We start from the raw sequence: 17,431 nt of genomic DNA on the forward strand, positions 1-17,431 counted from the left end.
TGGGAGCAAACTGCAGCTTCTGCAGTGAAGGGGCCAGTGAGGCAAGATGAGGATGGTAAGAGTCGAGTGCCCAGCTCTCAGGGTGCTGCAGAGGCTAGGATTCAGGCACTTGTAACAAGACTAAGCAGCTACGGAACATGAGTCGAGGGATGAAGAGCACCAGCGTGATTGAGATCTCTCCAGGGTTGGGTCCCAGGGTCCTAGAGACTCCCCCAACAACCCCACCCCTACCCCCCAGGGCTGAGCCCTCAGAGGAGGATGTAGCAGGGAGAACAGAAACAGCCACTCAGGATGCAGGCAGGCTCTGACCCAGTGTGGACTTCTAAATGCCTGAGCTGAAATGCAGAAAGCATTTTCTGGTAGAACAAGGCTAGGTTTCCAAGCTCGGAGAAAACCCAAAATAATACTCTTAAAATATTTGTAATTAAAAATCTAAATAGAAAACTATGCTAATTGAGAAGAGAGTAGTATTTTTTACCTTTGTTAGAGTCCTTGGTGAACAGTAAAATTAATTAGGGGAACAGGAGGAGGAAGGCGGAGATGCTATCGGGAAATGTCAATATATTCATGGGTTGTTTGTGGTTGGATAGGTTTGTTTTGTTTAATCTGTTTTCTATTAAAAATGTATGATTTTTTTTTCTTTGTTGTCCTCTCAGGGTTGTTGTAAAATATGATATGATAATATGTGATAACACTTTGGAAACAGTAAAATGTTAGGGCAAATTAAGGCTGCAATATTGCCATTTACATGGAAGGGTCAGAACTATCATTATTTAAATAATTGTATACAATTAGCTGGATGCAGAAAACTAAAACGATGAGGCCTCCTGGCGCTTACCAAGGCTGTATTCTTACACTGACTGAAGCAGAGAAAGAGGAAGCAGAGTAAACCTATACCATGTGCACCTCAGGCCAGGCCTTGTGTGCGCCTCGTCTGTATTGTAAATGCAGGGAAATGGAGTTGAAGAAAAAAGTACTATAAAGATGAATAAAGTTTGGTCATATGTCGATCATCCAGAGATGACCAGTGATAACATTTTCATATCATTCATTTCAGTATTTTTTAGTTTACTTATTTTTACACGATTGAGTTCACACTATTTCACATCATGCTCTTTTCACTTATATGCATTTTCCCTTGCACAAAACATCTTATCATCATTTGTAATTGCTGCAATATTCCATTGCATGGTGATATAATTGAACCATTTACCTGTCTTTGGAGAATGAGGATGTTTTCATGATTTACACATACCTAATATAAATCACTGGGGGCTTTCCGAGGCTGAGAGGTAAGGCCCCTGAGTCAAAGCACAGGACGAGTCTTGTGCTCTCAGTACCGATAGCCAAACTGCCTCCCAGCAATGTTGCAGCACTGTTCACTCCAAGGGCAATGTGAGAGTAGCTGCCCTGGCACACTTCAACGGCACAAAGTGCTCCATGGGGGCACCTAGCAAAGATGGTTTTATTAGGTTGTAAGAAGGGGAAAAACACATTTTATATTTGGCCATTAGGAGCAGAGATATATCACCATGAAGCTAAGAAATCATAATCTTCAGAGCCTTTCACTTGACTGAGCCCTGCCCATTCTCATTCTAAATAAACCATTCACTTTAGTACCCAATTTTGTGTTATTTTCATAAAGTGGGCTCCGCAAAACGTGGATGGATCCATCACTGTCTAGGAAGAACATTCGAGGCTATGTTCAATAAACCAGTGATACTTTCCACAAGCACAGAGCTAAATTACATTGCCCGGCCTTTCCTGCATGTGCCACAGCTGGGATTAGGTTCTGGCTAAAGGAAGGTGGCATACTGGCTAGACATTGATGCCCTGTGTAACTCCACTCACCACTTTGTTAGAGTACTTGGTGAACAGCAGAGTTAATTAGGGGAAAAGGAGAATGTACTTTAAAGTGATCAAAAACTACACTCTTATTGTATTGTCACTGAAATTTTGGGGTCATTTATAACAGCTTTTAGCATTAACTACAGTGACTAAAGCAAAGCCTTCCAAAACTTAGCCACAAATGACCTGTCCATCCTGCTGGCTCTCTTTGGATGTCTGTATCACAACTGCCTTACTAATTTGGCATCTTTAATTCTTACTTCCAACTCAAGCAAGCAAACTGATCTACACCAAGTGTGCACACTTGTATCTGATGGCCTCAGATTTTGTTGCTGGAAACCTGCTTCTGCCACGCAGTATGTAAAAGCAAAGCCCAGAACCCTAAGCCACATTTTCCTCTTAAAAGTACACTCTGAGCAGTACAGACTAAGCTCTTCCTAATGAGGAGACGGAGCAAGTGGCAGAGTTAAACAATTTCCACCAAACACTTTAGAATCCTGAGTTTTCTGCAAAGGAGCACAGATGTTCATATCTCTGACAACAGCCAGAAGTCTCTGCCAGCACATCAGCCCATTTCAAGAGAAAAACAGACACAAATACTAAGTATATGCCAAGTTTCCTCTCAAATAGCTTTCCCCCCTGTTTTCTTTCTTCATCCAGTTTGATATTCTTTTTACCTTGCCCACCACATATTTTGTGATCTCCCAGTGCTCACCCATTTTGCAATGATCAGTCAGAAGGCCTCAAAATTGCTTGCACCCTTCCGAAATACATTCTGCTGTATATCCAACAACGTCCTCAAGCACCTTACCAAAATATCACATGCTCCTTTGGGCCACAATTAATGTTCTCACCCCAGATACTATAAATCTTTCCCTGTGAGGATAGTCCTCATGATATCAAAGCTAAGAACAGTCAAGCCTGGAGAGTCTCGAATATCATCAAAACTTCTAAACGCCAGGCTGTTTTGAAGCCAGCACATCAATTCATTCCTGGATTCTTAGGGGCTGAATATGCAGCAAATGGATGAAGTTGCAAAAGGAAGGGGTGGAAAATTAAAGGCTTTATCAAAACGAGATTGCAATGGATTTCTGAATATTCTTCCAACAGACAGGGACAAAAACAGCCATGCATTATAGACTTCAGCAGAAGAGGGCTGGCCAGAAGCGTTAACCATTCTCATTGGTCAAAACTGGCCCCTCTGCTTGGAGTTTACAATGCAGTGGGACTTAACCACAAGGAGCTGGGGCCAAAAGTGACGGGCAGTGGTGTTTTTGACCTGAGTGGGACCAGGAAGCCAACCTATCCTCCCAAAATGTAGACAAGGGGTGCCTCTGTCCCCATACAAAGGATGACCTTTAAAGAATGCAGTTCCCAAGCCAATTGCATTGTGCAACTGAGATATTTGTGGTCTCGTCTGACTGGTTAGCTCTCATGCTTAGAACATCTGGCTAACAAGATTAAAGCCTATCGCAGGATAAGAAAATTAGCTTTCCTCTACTTCAACACCACAGACTCATCCTCATCCCAATTTGAAACAGCTACACAAAGCAGGCAAACAATATTTATTGATTATCCATTATATGCATAGCATCGAGGAATAAATTCAGTGGGGGAAATGAGCCTGCATTATTCATCAGTCTTTTCCAGCCCTGGAAGAGTCTTATTTCTGTGAGTTTAGAAAAAGAATTTACATTTCTCTGGCCAAGAGGTTGGAGTTATTGGCTTAATTCATCAGCTTTTTTTTCCCCAAAAAAATCTGTGCTTCACTTTGGCCTAAGGGACCTGGTACAAGTCACAACACACCAGCAACATTCATAGAGAAGCTTGTGTGGTTTTCCTGCCTCTCTTAGAGGATTCAGCTGGTCGCAGGAATATACAAGACTTTCAGGGAATTTTGTTTAGTCATGAAGCAAATGGCTTTCATAATTTTAAATGTTGTGATGGATTTTAAAACACTTAGACAGGTCTACAAGTAGATAGATGAAGCGGGCAACACTTACCTTCCTACTTAGAAAAAAAACGGTTTTAAAATTCATTTACTGATTGTGTAAACTCCAAAACGTTTTCCAGTAGTGACGCACTGCAAGACTTCTTTGGAAATCTAAAAATCAGACAAGCATGATGCCACACCAAATGAAGTCATGATGTCTGAAGATACCTCCAAAGGCCATTTCAGACTCTCTGGGCTTGGGGGAAACCATTTAGATACTTTTCTACCTATAGTTCATACCAAAAGCTACCATTTATTGGCCACATCCCATGAGTCAAGCCTGTTAAGTCTGCACAGCAAACTCTAGAGATCTGTATTGTTACCCCCATTTTACAGATGGGAATTGAGATTCAAAAGCATTACTAACTTGTTTAAATTTTCGTATCTGGTAAACAAAAAAAATGGGATTCAGGTCCCATTCCTTCAGGCTCCTGGTGCCATGCTCTTAGTGAGGCACCAACGTCTTCCGTGTTACAGGTTATCACTCTAAAATATATAGGGAAAAACATGGCACCATTTCCCTTCAGTAACATATGTCATAATTTCATCAAATATTCCTCTTATAACCTACAGTAAACTACAGATATGATTAAGCCTGTATCTCTTTACCTAATGTCTAAAGATACTTCTGAGGCTAAATAAAACTCACAGCTGGCCAGGCGCGGTGGCTCACGCCTGTAACCCCAGCACTTTGGGAGGCCAAGCTGGGAGGATCACCTGAGGTCAGGAGTTTGAGACCAGCCTGGTCAACATGGCGAAAGCCCGTCTCTACTAAAAATACAAAAATTAGCCAGGTGCAGTGGCGGGTGCCTGTAATACTAGCTACCTGGGAAGCTGAGGCAGGAGAATCGCTTGAACCTGGGAGGCGGAGGTTGCAGTGAGCTGAGATCGTGCCACTGCACTCCAGCCTGGATGACAGAGCCAGATCCCGTCTCAAAGAAAACAAACAAACAAACAAACACACAAACAAAAACCTCACAGTGTTCTACTGTATTTCATTTTTGAAACATTGATTCCTATTTTTTATATATGTGTTTGTCCCTTTTGTGCCAGTAGTTTATTTCACTCTGCATGGCTTTATGGATCATACCAAAATCAATTTCTTTTCAGGGACATACTGCCTTGGGAAAACTTAGGTTTCCACAAGAAACCCAGCAAAGAATTTGACAGATACTGTCCGATTCATTATCCTTTCTCTTTTTAAAAAAATGAATGCCCTCTACCAGAGAAGCCACATTTCTAATCACTAAAATACCCATCTCTGAGAGTGATGATGCCCTTCCCTTAAACTAAATGATCTCTCTGGATGAAGTGTGTGTCAGTACTTACTGGGGGCTACACTGGGTGGTCATCCTTGGACCTCATGGGTAAGGGTCTTTCTAAAGCAGGGAGTCCCCTGTGGAATAGAGATCAAGGTCCAGTGGGGCACTTGCCCACTTCCCAGGACAACAAAGAGAACTAAGAGGCCAGGACATGCCACCAACAGATCATCATTTCCGCCAGAGCAAAACGGTCTTCATCAGCCACAAATTCTTTCAAGAAAAAGATAGGCAAGTAGAAAAGCATATGCTTTGATCTTCTTTACCTTTCCTGCCAGCACTGACCACCTGGGCAGCTCCAAACGTCCAGTCCAGTGGACTAAAATCTTCTCATACTCTACTAATATTAGCCAGTTTTCTTATGCTAGAATCAAATAATGCCAAGAAAGCTATCATCCTTCCGTGAGTCCTTCTCAGTACTCATGGGCAGGGATTCAGTATCTCACAGTAGGCTACATAGTTTAGAAAATTGGCAGATGGAGGGATTGCCCCACACCCACAGGTATGAGCTGATAAGATTCTGAATCCCATCCGTTTTGCATCTGAACAAACTATATATACTCCTAAGAATTCATCAATATTAGCAATTGGGCTAGGCCTTAGAGAGTCTGGCACATTAGCAAAATGGCCAAAAGCCTGGGAATCAAAATATGGTTGTGATCTGAAAATTCCAGCCAATGACACAATTTAGGAATGCCGCAAAACCTACAGAGATGATTTTCAAACATTACTCATTTCACAAATAATCTGTCCTGTAATGAGCATTCGAGGTCAATGCTGTTCAGAACCAGGTTTCTTAGCAAGGCTGACCAAGAGACCTATTTCAATCTGGGGACCTCTCGGAACATTTTGTTTTAAACTTTCCAAAGGGTAATACACACCAGAACTAATAATTATCATATTATTATTTTTAATAATAGTAATAATAAACCATTTTGTTATAGAATGGGAAAGATTCCAATCCATCAACAGCTTATTCAACGAATATTTATTGAGCCTGTGTTATTGCTGCCTCACACTAGAAACTGGGAAAACAAAGATGAAAGATGAAAAAGGCAAGCCCTCTGCCTTGAGAAGACCCAGGAAATGCTAGGGTTTCCAGTCTTCATAGATTAATGGTTTCCTTAGTCAATTCAGGATGCTCTAACAAAGTACCATAGACTAGGTGGCTTATCAACAACAGAAATTTATTTCTCATAGTTCTAGAGGCTGAAAATGTGAGATCAGAGTGCCAGCAGGGTTGGGTTCTGGTGAGGACGCTCTTCTGGGCTGTGAACTGCCAACTTCCCATTATGTCTCACATGGTAGAAAGGGTAGCAGAGAGCTCTCTTGGGTCCTTTTTATAAGGGCACTAATGCCAGAGGGCTCCACCCTCAGAACCTAAGGCCCTCCCAAAGACCCTACTTTCTAATACCATCATATTGGGTATGAGGATTTCAACATAAGAATTTGGAGGGGTCGGGGTGTGGGCACAAACATTCAGTCCATGATGATTGTTATCCAAAATTATTTACATGTGGCTCCTATTATCTGTGTCTTGTCTACTGGTTCAATGCTATACCACCAATTCCCAGCATGCTTGGCACATGGGAGGCACTGCATGTCTATTTGTTGAATGAATAAATTAATTCATGACATAAGTTCTGCCAACAGCTAGTTTTGGCTTTGGCCAAGTAATCACAAACCTCAGATTTCCCATGTGTAAAATGAGTTTAAAACGTTAGGTTCCCCAAATAGGTGCTCCACAGAGTATTGGTTCTGCAAAATGTAATGGGTTTTATTGGAGAAAAAGGGAACCTGTGGTTAAGTGATTTTGAAAATCATCAATATTACAGAAGAAAGCTGATTTCTAACTGAGTCTTCTCCATCTGTAATATGCTGATATACTGAGAACTTCTCAGGGGATGTCCTAGGCAGAGTCCCCCTCTCCAATGAGGCTATAAAAATCATCATTTGCAAGTCTCCAGAACAAGACTCTGGACCCTCATGCCTAGCAGTTTAGCACCAACAAAAGGATCCATTCTTCAACATTTTCTTTGATGTGAACTATTCTCAGGGAGCTAAGATGGACAAAAGTGTGGTCCCTCCTTCACCTCAGCTCTTTCTGGCTCTATGGCCCTGGGCAAGTTACTCAACCTCTCTAAACTTAAGAGTTGTCTTCTCTCTCTGTTTTTTTTTTTTTTTTTTTGCTGAGATGGATTCTCAGCAATCACCCAGGTTGGAATACAGTGGCACAATCTTGGGTCACTGCAACCTCCGCTTCCCAAGCTCAAGCGATTCTCCTGCCTCAGCCTCTGAAGTAGCTGGGATTACTGGTGCCCACCACCAAGCCCAGCTAATTTTTTTATTTTTAGAAGAGACAAAGTTTCACCATATTGGCCAGGCTGGTCTCAAACTCCTGACCTCAGGCGATCCGCCCTCTTGGCCTCTCAAAGTGCTGGGTTACAGGCGTGAGCCACCACACCCATCTTGTATTTGCTATAAAATAAAATACTAGCAGTAATTAATTCAAAAAAGTCCTGTAGTGAGAACTAAATGAGATAGCATATATAAATCACTTGGTACCATTCACAGGAGACGCTCTGAAAGGTCAGCTCTCCTTGTTATTATTCACAAACATACCAGCATTTCATCTGGATTCCAGTTTCAAAGTCACCAACAGGTAAACTTTGGCAAGTCAGTCCTTGTCTTGCCTCAGAAGTGGCACAGACAAAATCCAGGTTTTGGTTTACATCAGTGTTTCCCAAACTCTAGTTCTTCAAAGACCATTTCCCAGCCCTATTTTACTCAGTATTTCTCTTACAATTATTGCATGTTAGTCTCATCCTAAACAAAGAAATCTAGGAAATCACAGGTTTGATGTCCTTGTTATTCTTTTTCCAAGACATATGAAAATGAATAAAAAACTATTTAAATACTTCTTAAAAGCCAGCATTATACCTAACTCATTTTCATTGCCATACACCAAGAAACATTTACTCAGGATTTTCATCCAAGATCCTTCTACTAAAAAGATTCTACATCTTTTTTTCCTGAAAAAAAAAAAACACAAACTAACCTTTGCAAACACTAACCTGAGCCTCCTAAGGCAATACAGTAGTTCAGACCACAAGGGGGTCTTCTTTAGAAACTAGATTCAAATTTAGTTGCTAAACTAAACATCTGAACATCACAGATCACAGAAGGTGTGGAGATGACTCGATGGCTTTCCAAAGAAAGAATGACATCAACTTCCAGAATACAGTGACATCTCTGTGATGTGCTACATTAGCTGAGATATGAGGAGATGTTTTTAAAGATATGTTTCAGGCTGAGACTTTTTCAAATTCTAAAACTAAAATTCACAAAAAGTCATCGCTCTCCCTCCAGGAAAAACACCTGCTGTAGAACTCTTGTAGCTCTGCATGGAAGAATCCTGTCACCTCAGTCTGGGTCAGCAGTGACCAGCACTGAAACGTGTCACAGATCACTCCAATAGGAATATCACCGTCCTTCAGATGCCACCAAAACCAACACCACTATTGGATGGCTGAAAACCTATAAAAATATTTTAGATTAGTCATAAACAAAATGACTCAGGATGATATTCTGCAAACATTTTATGGACTCCAAACATTAAGCCTTTTCAAAAGTAAAAGTGAGCCTAAGTGGCAATGGATAATATCGTTATTTTTGCTTTTAACTGCAATTATTCCTAAGCCCTTTTAATAGCTGTCACTTATTCATTTCTAGGCTGTAGCAAATTATAGTAAGAGGAGAAGGGAGCTGACAGCTCATTTCTTCTGTGAATGGCATGCTCCTCCATTTCTGCAAGGCCTGTGGGCCCCACTTTATGGCACATTCACCATCCCCAGGAAAATCCTGCTAAAAGAAGCAATAAAGACAATAGTGCTCCAGTCTGCCAGCTTGGAGGCTTTGGGTACTCCAGCAGAGTTTCCCAGGCCTCCATGCATTCTGATCAATAGGGGAGAAAAATAAGTTATCCCCATAGATACCCCAAAGGCATTTTATCTTTTTATCTACATGAAGGATGTATGCTTGGGGTGTGTGTATGTGTCTGTGTGGGGGGGGGGGGGTGCATGTGTGCACGCACACATGTTGGAGGGGATCCGAGACAGCTGGTTGCATTTGAAAGGAATTAATAATGCAGGTATTATTAATATCATAAACCTCATCCTCTTAGGACACACATCCCAGGGAAAAGAGAGCTAGGTCAAAGGCACAAGACAGTCCATAAAAAATAAAATATTTTTGAATCTAAAATAGTACCTAATAAAAAAAACTGAGTGATCACTTTTGGCACCTAGAAAATGGTGCAGCCTGTCCCTAAATATTAAAGTAGCACGAATACAAAAATAGCTTTTTTTTTTTTTTTTTTTTGAGATAGAGTCTCGCTTTGTCTCCCAGGCTGGAGTGCAGTGGCCAGATCCCAGCTCACTGCAAGCTCCGCCTCCCGGGTTCACGCCATTCTCCTGCCTCAGCCTCCAAGTAGCTGGGACTACAGGCGCGCACCACCACGCCCGGCTAATTTTTTGTATTTTTAGTAGAGACGGGGTTTCACCGTGTTAGCCAGGATGGTCTCGATCTCCTGACCTCGCGATCCGCCCGCCTCGGCCTCCCAAAGTGCTGGGATTACAGGCGTGAGCCACCGCACCCGGCCTACAAAAATAGCTTTTAAGAGGAGCTTTCAGAACTCGAGCTAATGAATCCAGTTTATGTTGCCGCTTAGCAGTCTTGACTACACGGAACATTTGACTCCTGACAGGGATTGGGCAGAACCAGCTAACCAATGTGTACATGCCTGGAGCCAACCTCATCTGTGTCACCAGAGCGACAATCAGAATCCAGAGCCTTGCGATGACATTTCTTTTTGTAATACTGGCTTTTCTTTAAGTCAACATGTAGCCTAAAGATCAGAACAATCAAATGAAAATGTGTATTAGAAAGACCCCTAGGAAATATTTTCCACCACACCTTCAGAAATGCAAAGACCCAACAGATGAAAGAGCAATCCTGAAATTAATTGCTGCTCAGAAGATCAGCTTTTTACTTTTTAATTAACATTCTGTCCTTAATCCAAGAGCCAGAAGAAAAACATACGATGTATAGTGCTTACGCACCTCTTATGGGGAAGTGTTAACCTTTCTTCCTCAGCCTTTCTCTATTTTCATCAAAATGTGTTTAAATTTAAGATGCAGTCTTGGCAGAGTGTGTACCTCAGTGATGCAAATAGTGTGGGATGGTGCCACCCAGAACTCTGTGTGTGGGAGAATAACTAGGAAATCAACTTTCCTTTTCTCTGTGCAACTCTATTTCATCCAGAGGAGGATGTGGGCACACGTACTGCAGGGTTTTTTTGTTTTTTTTTTTTGTTTTTTTTCCAACTGGGCAAGGGAGGGGGTATAGAGAGGAAAAGCCAAGTGATATTTTGGAAGGATTTGCAAAACACCTGGGTTTATACTGTCAGGATCCAACTTGTCTTCTTCCCCGCTTACCTCCTTCAGTGATTTCACAGCCATTCTGGGTGCTGCAGATTAAGAGATGGAATAGTTACCTCTGTAACAGTCATAGATGTGGTAGGAAGAGGCTGGCACAGACCAAGCATCACAATGAGCAATCCCAGATACGTTGGAGTGATTTGTTTGAAACATCTCTTAAATCTTTCCTAGAGGTGCTAACAGGCAGGGAAAAGGGCTGATCTTCAGTTTTACCACTCTCCCATCTGGTCAGCTCTGAAAATCCCCTCCTGGGCATATTCTACATGCCAGGCAGTGGGCAGAGCACACAGGATGCACAGATGACTGGCTACGGTACCATCACTATGTTCAGGTGCTCTCAGGCCAGCAGGGGAGATGGGAGAAGTGAATGAACTGATGCATTTTGTTTTTGTTTTTCTTTCTTGCACAGAGGCATGAACTAATAATCCCCTATGGAGGGCTGCTCAGTTAGAGGCCAAGAAGGTTTTCTGAAAGAGACATTTAAGATGGCATTAGGATGTGAAGGATGAGGAATGAACTAGAGGGAAGAGGCATATAGAAGACATTCAGGGCATCCTAAGGGGGCTTCAGACTACAATTACCTGGTGCAGAGAGTCTTTGTATAAATAGAGATTTTAGGAAATTCCTCCAGAATCAGAATTTCTGGTGATGAGATCCCAGATTCTAGTTTTTGCAAGCTGCTGAGATGATTCTGAATGCAGCTGACTGACCTACAGATTTGTTTGGGATCCATCAATCACATCTAGCACCCTCCCTCCACATTTATAAATAGCTGAGAAAAATTTGGCATTGAAGGACAGCACAGATGATAGTCAGGGTCAGTCCCAAGAATAGGCCCCTGGCCTCTTGATTCCAAATTCAATGTCTGGACCACCAGTCCCCGAAGAGCTCCACCAGGAACATCATTTTCCATGAAGCACGTCTTTGGCCAACAGGACACAGGCCTCTTCTGCCATCCTCACCCGGTTTCTGCCTGCATGAGAGTATCAGCCACGCATTACAGCTGTGCCCATTGCAACCTCATCTTCCCCTGCAGAGAGCAAAGGCACTCCACATGTATCATCATTTCCTGGCCTCAAGTGCTCAAAGAATGAGTTAATGAACAAAGTCCACAAATAGGGCTCACAAAAGGTACACCTCAGAGGCTATGGGAAGTGTAAAAAAGGTCGCCTCTCCCAGACAGACCTTATTTTCTCTGAACAGACAAAAAAACCAAAATCCAGAAATCAAACTGCAGTACTGAAAAACACAGCAAACTTGAAATTTAAGTCTTAATGCAAAGGACAGAAAATGCTGTGAAATTTTTTTGCAGACACAACCTGTTCAAATGAAATGACATTTTTTTCCTACAAAAGCTGAAATCAAGCATCTGTTTCAGATTGTCAGCAAACTTGAAGGGCACAAGAAGCCAGACAGGAACAGTGTGCTCTGTGAGCTCACCGGTGACTCCTAATTCCATCCCTTTCAACCAGCGACGGCCTCTGGCCACAGAATTTTGGAGCAGAGGTTCAAAACTCATACATCCTCTCACATCTACTGTGTGCCGGCCGAGGCCAAATAACTCTGCTGTTTGTTGATTATATTTTTTCATTTTATCTTGACAACCACACACTGGCATCATTTCCATCTATACAAGAAGAAACGGAAGCTATGAGAACTTAATAAATTTCCCCCAAGTCACAGAGCAAGTGAGTGGTGATTAATTTCAACCTGGATCTGTGTGGGTCTGGATCCCACAAGGCAGCTCACGGAAGTATCTAAGGGAACAAAATGGGACAAAGCCTCGGAACAGGCACAGAGCCTAACTGAGCACTTTCTAGTGTGGCATAGTCGCCTTAATGGACAGCAAGGTCAACACAGCAATCAGAATAGTGTACCTTGGCCAGGTGCAGTGGCTCATTCCAGTAATTCCAGTGCTTTGGGAGGCCAAAGCAGGAGGCTAACTTGAGGCCAGGAGTTTAAGCCCAGCATGGGCAACACAGGAAGACCTCATCTCTACAGAAAATAAAAAGATTAGCCGGGCATGGTGGTGCGTGTCTATAATTCTAGTTACTCAGGAGGCTGAGGTGAGAGGATGGCCTGAGCCCAGGAGTTCAAGGCTGCAGTGGGTTATGACTATGCCACTCTACTCCAGCCTGGGTGACAGAGCAAGACCGTATCTCTAAAAAATAATAATAATAATTAAAAAAAGAATAGTCTAACTTGCACAGGGCTATACTATTGGCTGGATGATCATAGTGTTTCAAAAAGTGGGAATAGATGAGAAGCCTACTAAATTTCTACTTGATATGTATAAGTGGAAAAGTTCTAGGTCAAGTGAACAAAAGTCTAATCTGAATCATAAAAACAGTCATGGTCCCTCAACCAATCCTCAGACTTGAGAGTCAGTTTACAGTGAGTTTATACGGGCTCAACTAGAATGAAAGGAAGGCTGGGTCCCTTTGAAATAGGACCCTGGTACACTGTCAAAAGTGTATTCATTAATCTTTCTCCCAGCCTTCCCCAAGAAGACCTATGTACAACCTTTTACCAGGGTAACTGCGCACTGGGGAAAAAGGAAAAATCAGACGTTTTGGGAACTAATGGACGATGGTTCTGAATGAACACTGATTCCAGAATACTCAAAACATCACTGTGGCCTCAGTTAGCAGGGACTTATGGAGGCCAGGTGATCTAAGAAGTTTCTTTGTTTCTTTTTTTGTTTGTTTGTTTTTTGTTTTTTGGTGTTTTTGACACGGAGTTTCACTCTCGTTGCCCAGGCTAGGGTGCAATGGTGCAATCTTGGTTCACCACAGCCTCTGCCTCCCAGGTTCAAGCGATTCTCCTGCCTCAGCCTCCCGAGTAACTGGGATTACAGGCATACGCCACCACGCCTGGATAGTTTTGTCTTTTTCGTAGAGATGGGATTTCTCCATGTTGGTCAGGCTGGTCTCGAACTCATGACCTCAGGTGATTTGCCCACCTCAGCCTCCCAAAGTGTTGGGATTACAGGTGTGAGCCACCGCACCTGGCCTGATCTATGAAGTTTTAGTTCAGGTCCACCTCACAGTGGACCCAGTGGGTCCCACACTTCATCCTGTGGTCATCTCTTAAGCTCTGGAATGCATAATTGGGATAGGCATGCTTAGCAACTGCCAGGTTCTCCACAATGGGGAAGCAAGGAGTTGTTTGGTTATTGTACTGAAGGAGAAAGGGAATGTAAAAGGTCTGAGAATGCGGCTCCAAAGGCCTGAATATGCTCCATTTCCAGAGTGAACTGAGAACACTTAAGTTGGGGGTTTACCATGTGTGTGCTACTTGGCTTATAAGAAATGGGCTCAGCTCTGCACTTGAATATCAGGATAAATTGTTCCAGCAATGAAGAGCCAAGACACTATCAAGTTTCAATTGCTAGCTGAAACCCTTGATAGCTGCTAGAAAAATAATATGCAATTATAGCCTAGAAACGTAAATTATCAAGGCCACGGTGCTCTCAGAATGTAATAAATGAAATGTGGGTAACCACACATGTGGTAAAAATCCCAGCCCCCAATGTGTATCACAGATGCCTAGTCACCCACAAGCACTGGAGAGAGAGGAAGGAAGAAACAGACACTTCAAATTCAACCCTGGCTGAACCGTGGATGAAAGGATGAAAAGCCAAGAAATGTTTGCTATGTTCTTTCCAGTTATGGTCTTCAAATGTCTATGCCCTGTAGGCTCTTGGGTGACTAGGAGAGAATTATAAGTAGACCAGCAAGTAAGAATACTTCTGCAGAGAGTAACACAATGACAAAATGTTGGTTTCTTCTTCTGTAACGTTCATTTTATCTAGAGTGGATTTTGGCACAGTGGAATGACATTAAGGCAGTAACTGTTGCCTCCTAGGGTTAGGGCATTGCACGGCCGTGTACCTCTCCAACACCCAGAGGCTCCTCAATCAGTGACCTTGGGTCTTCAGCAAAATTGGGGACAGCGAGAGTTACATGCCAGACATCCCTAAATAGAGTATCCCCAGGGCCCTTACTCAGAGACGAAGAAACCATTTTAAAGGACTGTGAAAAGGACCCAGTGCTCACATGCATGAAAAATAGTGCTTCTGTCTACGGACATTCACTGAGTACTTCTTATGGGCACAGCCTGGGAACACCTGCCATGAGCCCTCCAGGCTACTCAGGGAGAAGGACATGAAACAGAGTGTGAAACAGCACGATCAATGCCAGCACAGGGAAGCACTTCATGTGTCCAAGGAGCAAATGCCAGAAGTCACGGAAGGTTCCCAGAGGAGGTGACCATCCACTCATATCATGTGATCCAGGCACTTCACTCACAAAGGAAGCCAGGGGCCCTTTCTCTCCCAGCCCACCAAACTGCCGGACACCTCTGGCATGACTTCTCTTTTGCTTGGTGTTCCCCCTTAATATTCATTTCAACCTGATTTCACCTGATTAGGAATTCTGGGGTCTTATGCTCACTTGCAAGGGAAGAATCATGAGCCCACCTCATCCCTCACTGATGGCTTCTGAGCAGTATTTGAAGACGGGCAGTATTTGAAGACCCAGAGAGCAGGGTGCCTCAAGGAAAGCCCCTCAAAAGCGAATTCTCCTGGTGTCCCTGAGTCTTTATGTCTCTGAAAACAATTCCCTATTTTGGCAATCATGAACGAGTCTCCCCTATACATGCCCTGTCTCCTGCTGCAGGGGGCAAAATAAGTAACATCTACAGAGGGGCTTCTCATCTCCCCTCCTCATCAGGCCAGGCTAACCCACCCCCTCAGAACCTCTGCCTGCCCCCAAATCTCATCTGGGACTTACGGAACAAGATTTTTATTAAATGGCGACAGAGATGAAAAGTAAAATATCAGAGACTCACAGAGAGTGAGCCACAGATCTGAGAAAACAGCTGCATATGAAAGGATTAGAAAATAAATGAAAAAAGTAACTCAAAGGATTTAGAATCCATTCAGGTGCACTGGAAGAAAATCCCCCCAGGATTGGCAGAACAGATCCAGGTTCAAACCTGGGCAATAGGAGGTTCTAAGGAGGTTCCATCCTCTTCTAGCTGCCTGATTAGGTGGTACCTTGAAGTTTATAACTTCTTTTTACTCACCACTTTCTAGGATGATGCTTCTTGAAAGAAGAGAAAAGTGAAGTCTGGGACCACGTGCACTTGCATCACCTGAGAGGCTGCTAAAAATGTGGTTTCCTAGGTCCCCAGTGATTCTTAAGCATTCTGAAGTCTGAGAACCACAGAACTAGGTACTTCATCATTCCTAAGTGGTTGCATTACCCATGCTAAATCACTCTTTTAAATTGCTATTTAAAATTTAAAGAAGACACTAGTGGCTACATTGATTCTTTTAGAAATGGTTAGATTCTAACAGGAGTGATTGTACAGTCACGCTGTGACCAATTTTAGATGATGTAAAATTTACACATTGAAGCCAGAAGGATCTTTTCAAAGCATAAATCTGATCACGTCACTCCCTTGGGTAAAACTCTTCAGTGACTTCCCTTTGCCTTTTTGATAAAAGCTCAGCCCCACGATCCCAATCAGCCCTCCTCTCCAGTCTAATCCACGGCTGGAGTGCTCCCTGCCTCAGGCACTCTGCTCCCCAGTTCCTGCAACATCCAAGGTCAGCCTTTTACACAGCCTTCATGTGCTAATTGTCTGTACCCAGTAACATTCTTTCACCCTCCTTCTGACCTCCCTGACTACATGAATCTCCCTGTTGTAGGCTCCCCCAGCATCAGTAACTTCCCCCTTCAACAGCCCTTAGCAGAGTTCAAACATCACACTTATTCGTGTGATCCTTTGATCAATGCATACTTCCTCCTCTAGTGTGTAAGCAGCCCAGCTGTTGTTGAAATCAACAACAGGCCTATTTTTCTCTCGGAAGGAGGCTCACCATTGTTTACGTATCACCTAGTACACCACACGGTACACAGCAGGTGCTCAATAAATACCTGTGAATTAACAAATGAATATTTCCGTTTGGTCCAAGTGCTGAGGTGTTTACAACTAATTGATCATAACCAGTTACAGATTGCTTTGTTCCTTCTCCACTACCACTGCTTCACTTGACTAGCCTTGAAAAAGAAAAAGGAGGAAAATAAAGAGTATTTCCGAATCAAATGCTGGAACAAATTCAGGCACACAGTAGCAATTAAGAATTTAAAATACTCTGATCCCTTTCCTGAAAGTTAAAGGTGGCAGTCTCTCCCCAGCCAAGGATTAAACTCCTATGGTGGTTTCCCTCCCCCTGCATATGATCCAATACTCTTCAAAGCACTTATCACTTCTAATGGATGGACCCAACTATTCCTAATACAACTTCTGGGTTTCGAAAAGGTGAAACTCAACATTAAAACTACTGGTATGCCATTTCTCTGGGCCTTGCTTTGATCTAGTCATGAAAAATTGTCTTAAAGATATATGTTGAGATAAAAACAAATCTGAGAATTTTCACAACTTCTTGTATTTTCAGACACCCTCATCTGCCCGTCTTATCATTCCCAGATCCAGACGCCGAGTCTCAGACTGTTTCATTACACACTTGCACATGCTAGAATTGTTAGCAACACATTTGAAAAGATTCAACATGGCCCTATACCAGTTGACAATAATTAGATGACAATGCTTGTGACTGTGGAAGGTTGTCTCACTGGGTATATAAAGGAATCTCTATTACGTGCTCTTCTCTCTACCATCCTCAGGCAGTCAGCTACAGCTGGGGTAATGGTTTTCTGCCCCGATCACGCTCTTTTACGTGCTCCTGAGGCAGCAAATTGTTC

At 42.8% G+C, this 17,431-nt stretch overlaps 1 protein-coding gene and 1 non-coding gene across 3 annotated transcripts in view; one reads left to right on the plus strand and one right to left on the minus strand.

Annotated features, from left to right (window-relative positions):
• The window catches only part of ELMO1 (engulfment and cell motility 1), a 578,893-nt gene that overhangs the window by 548,212 nt on the left and 13,250 nt on the right, over nt 1–17,431 (minus strand). The gene's annotated exons all lie outside the window — the stretch shown is intronic.
• LOC115898485 lies at nt 822–959 on the plus strand. The gene has a single exon (XR_004058212.1). It is a non-coding gene; the product is annotated as a small nucleolar RNA SNORA51 (small nucleolar RNA).

The sequence above is a fragment of the Rhinopithecus roxellana genome, chromosome 6 (genome assembly GCF_007565055.1).
Source record: "Rhinopithecus roxellana isolate Shanxi Qingling chromosome 6, ASM756505v1, whole genome shotgun sequence".
NCBI lineage: Eukaryota > Metazoa > Chordata > Mammalia > Primates > Cercopithecidae > Rhinopithecus > Rhinopithecus roxellana.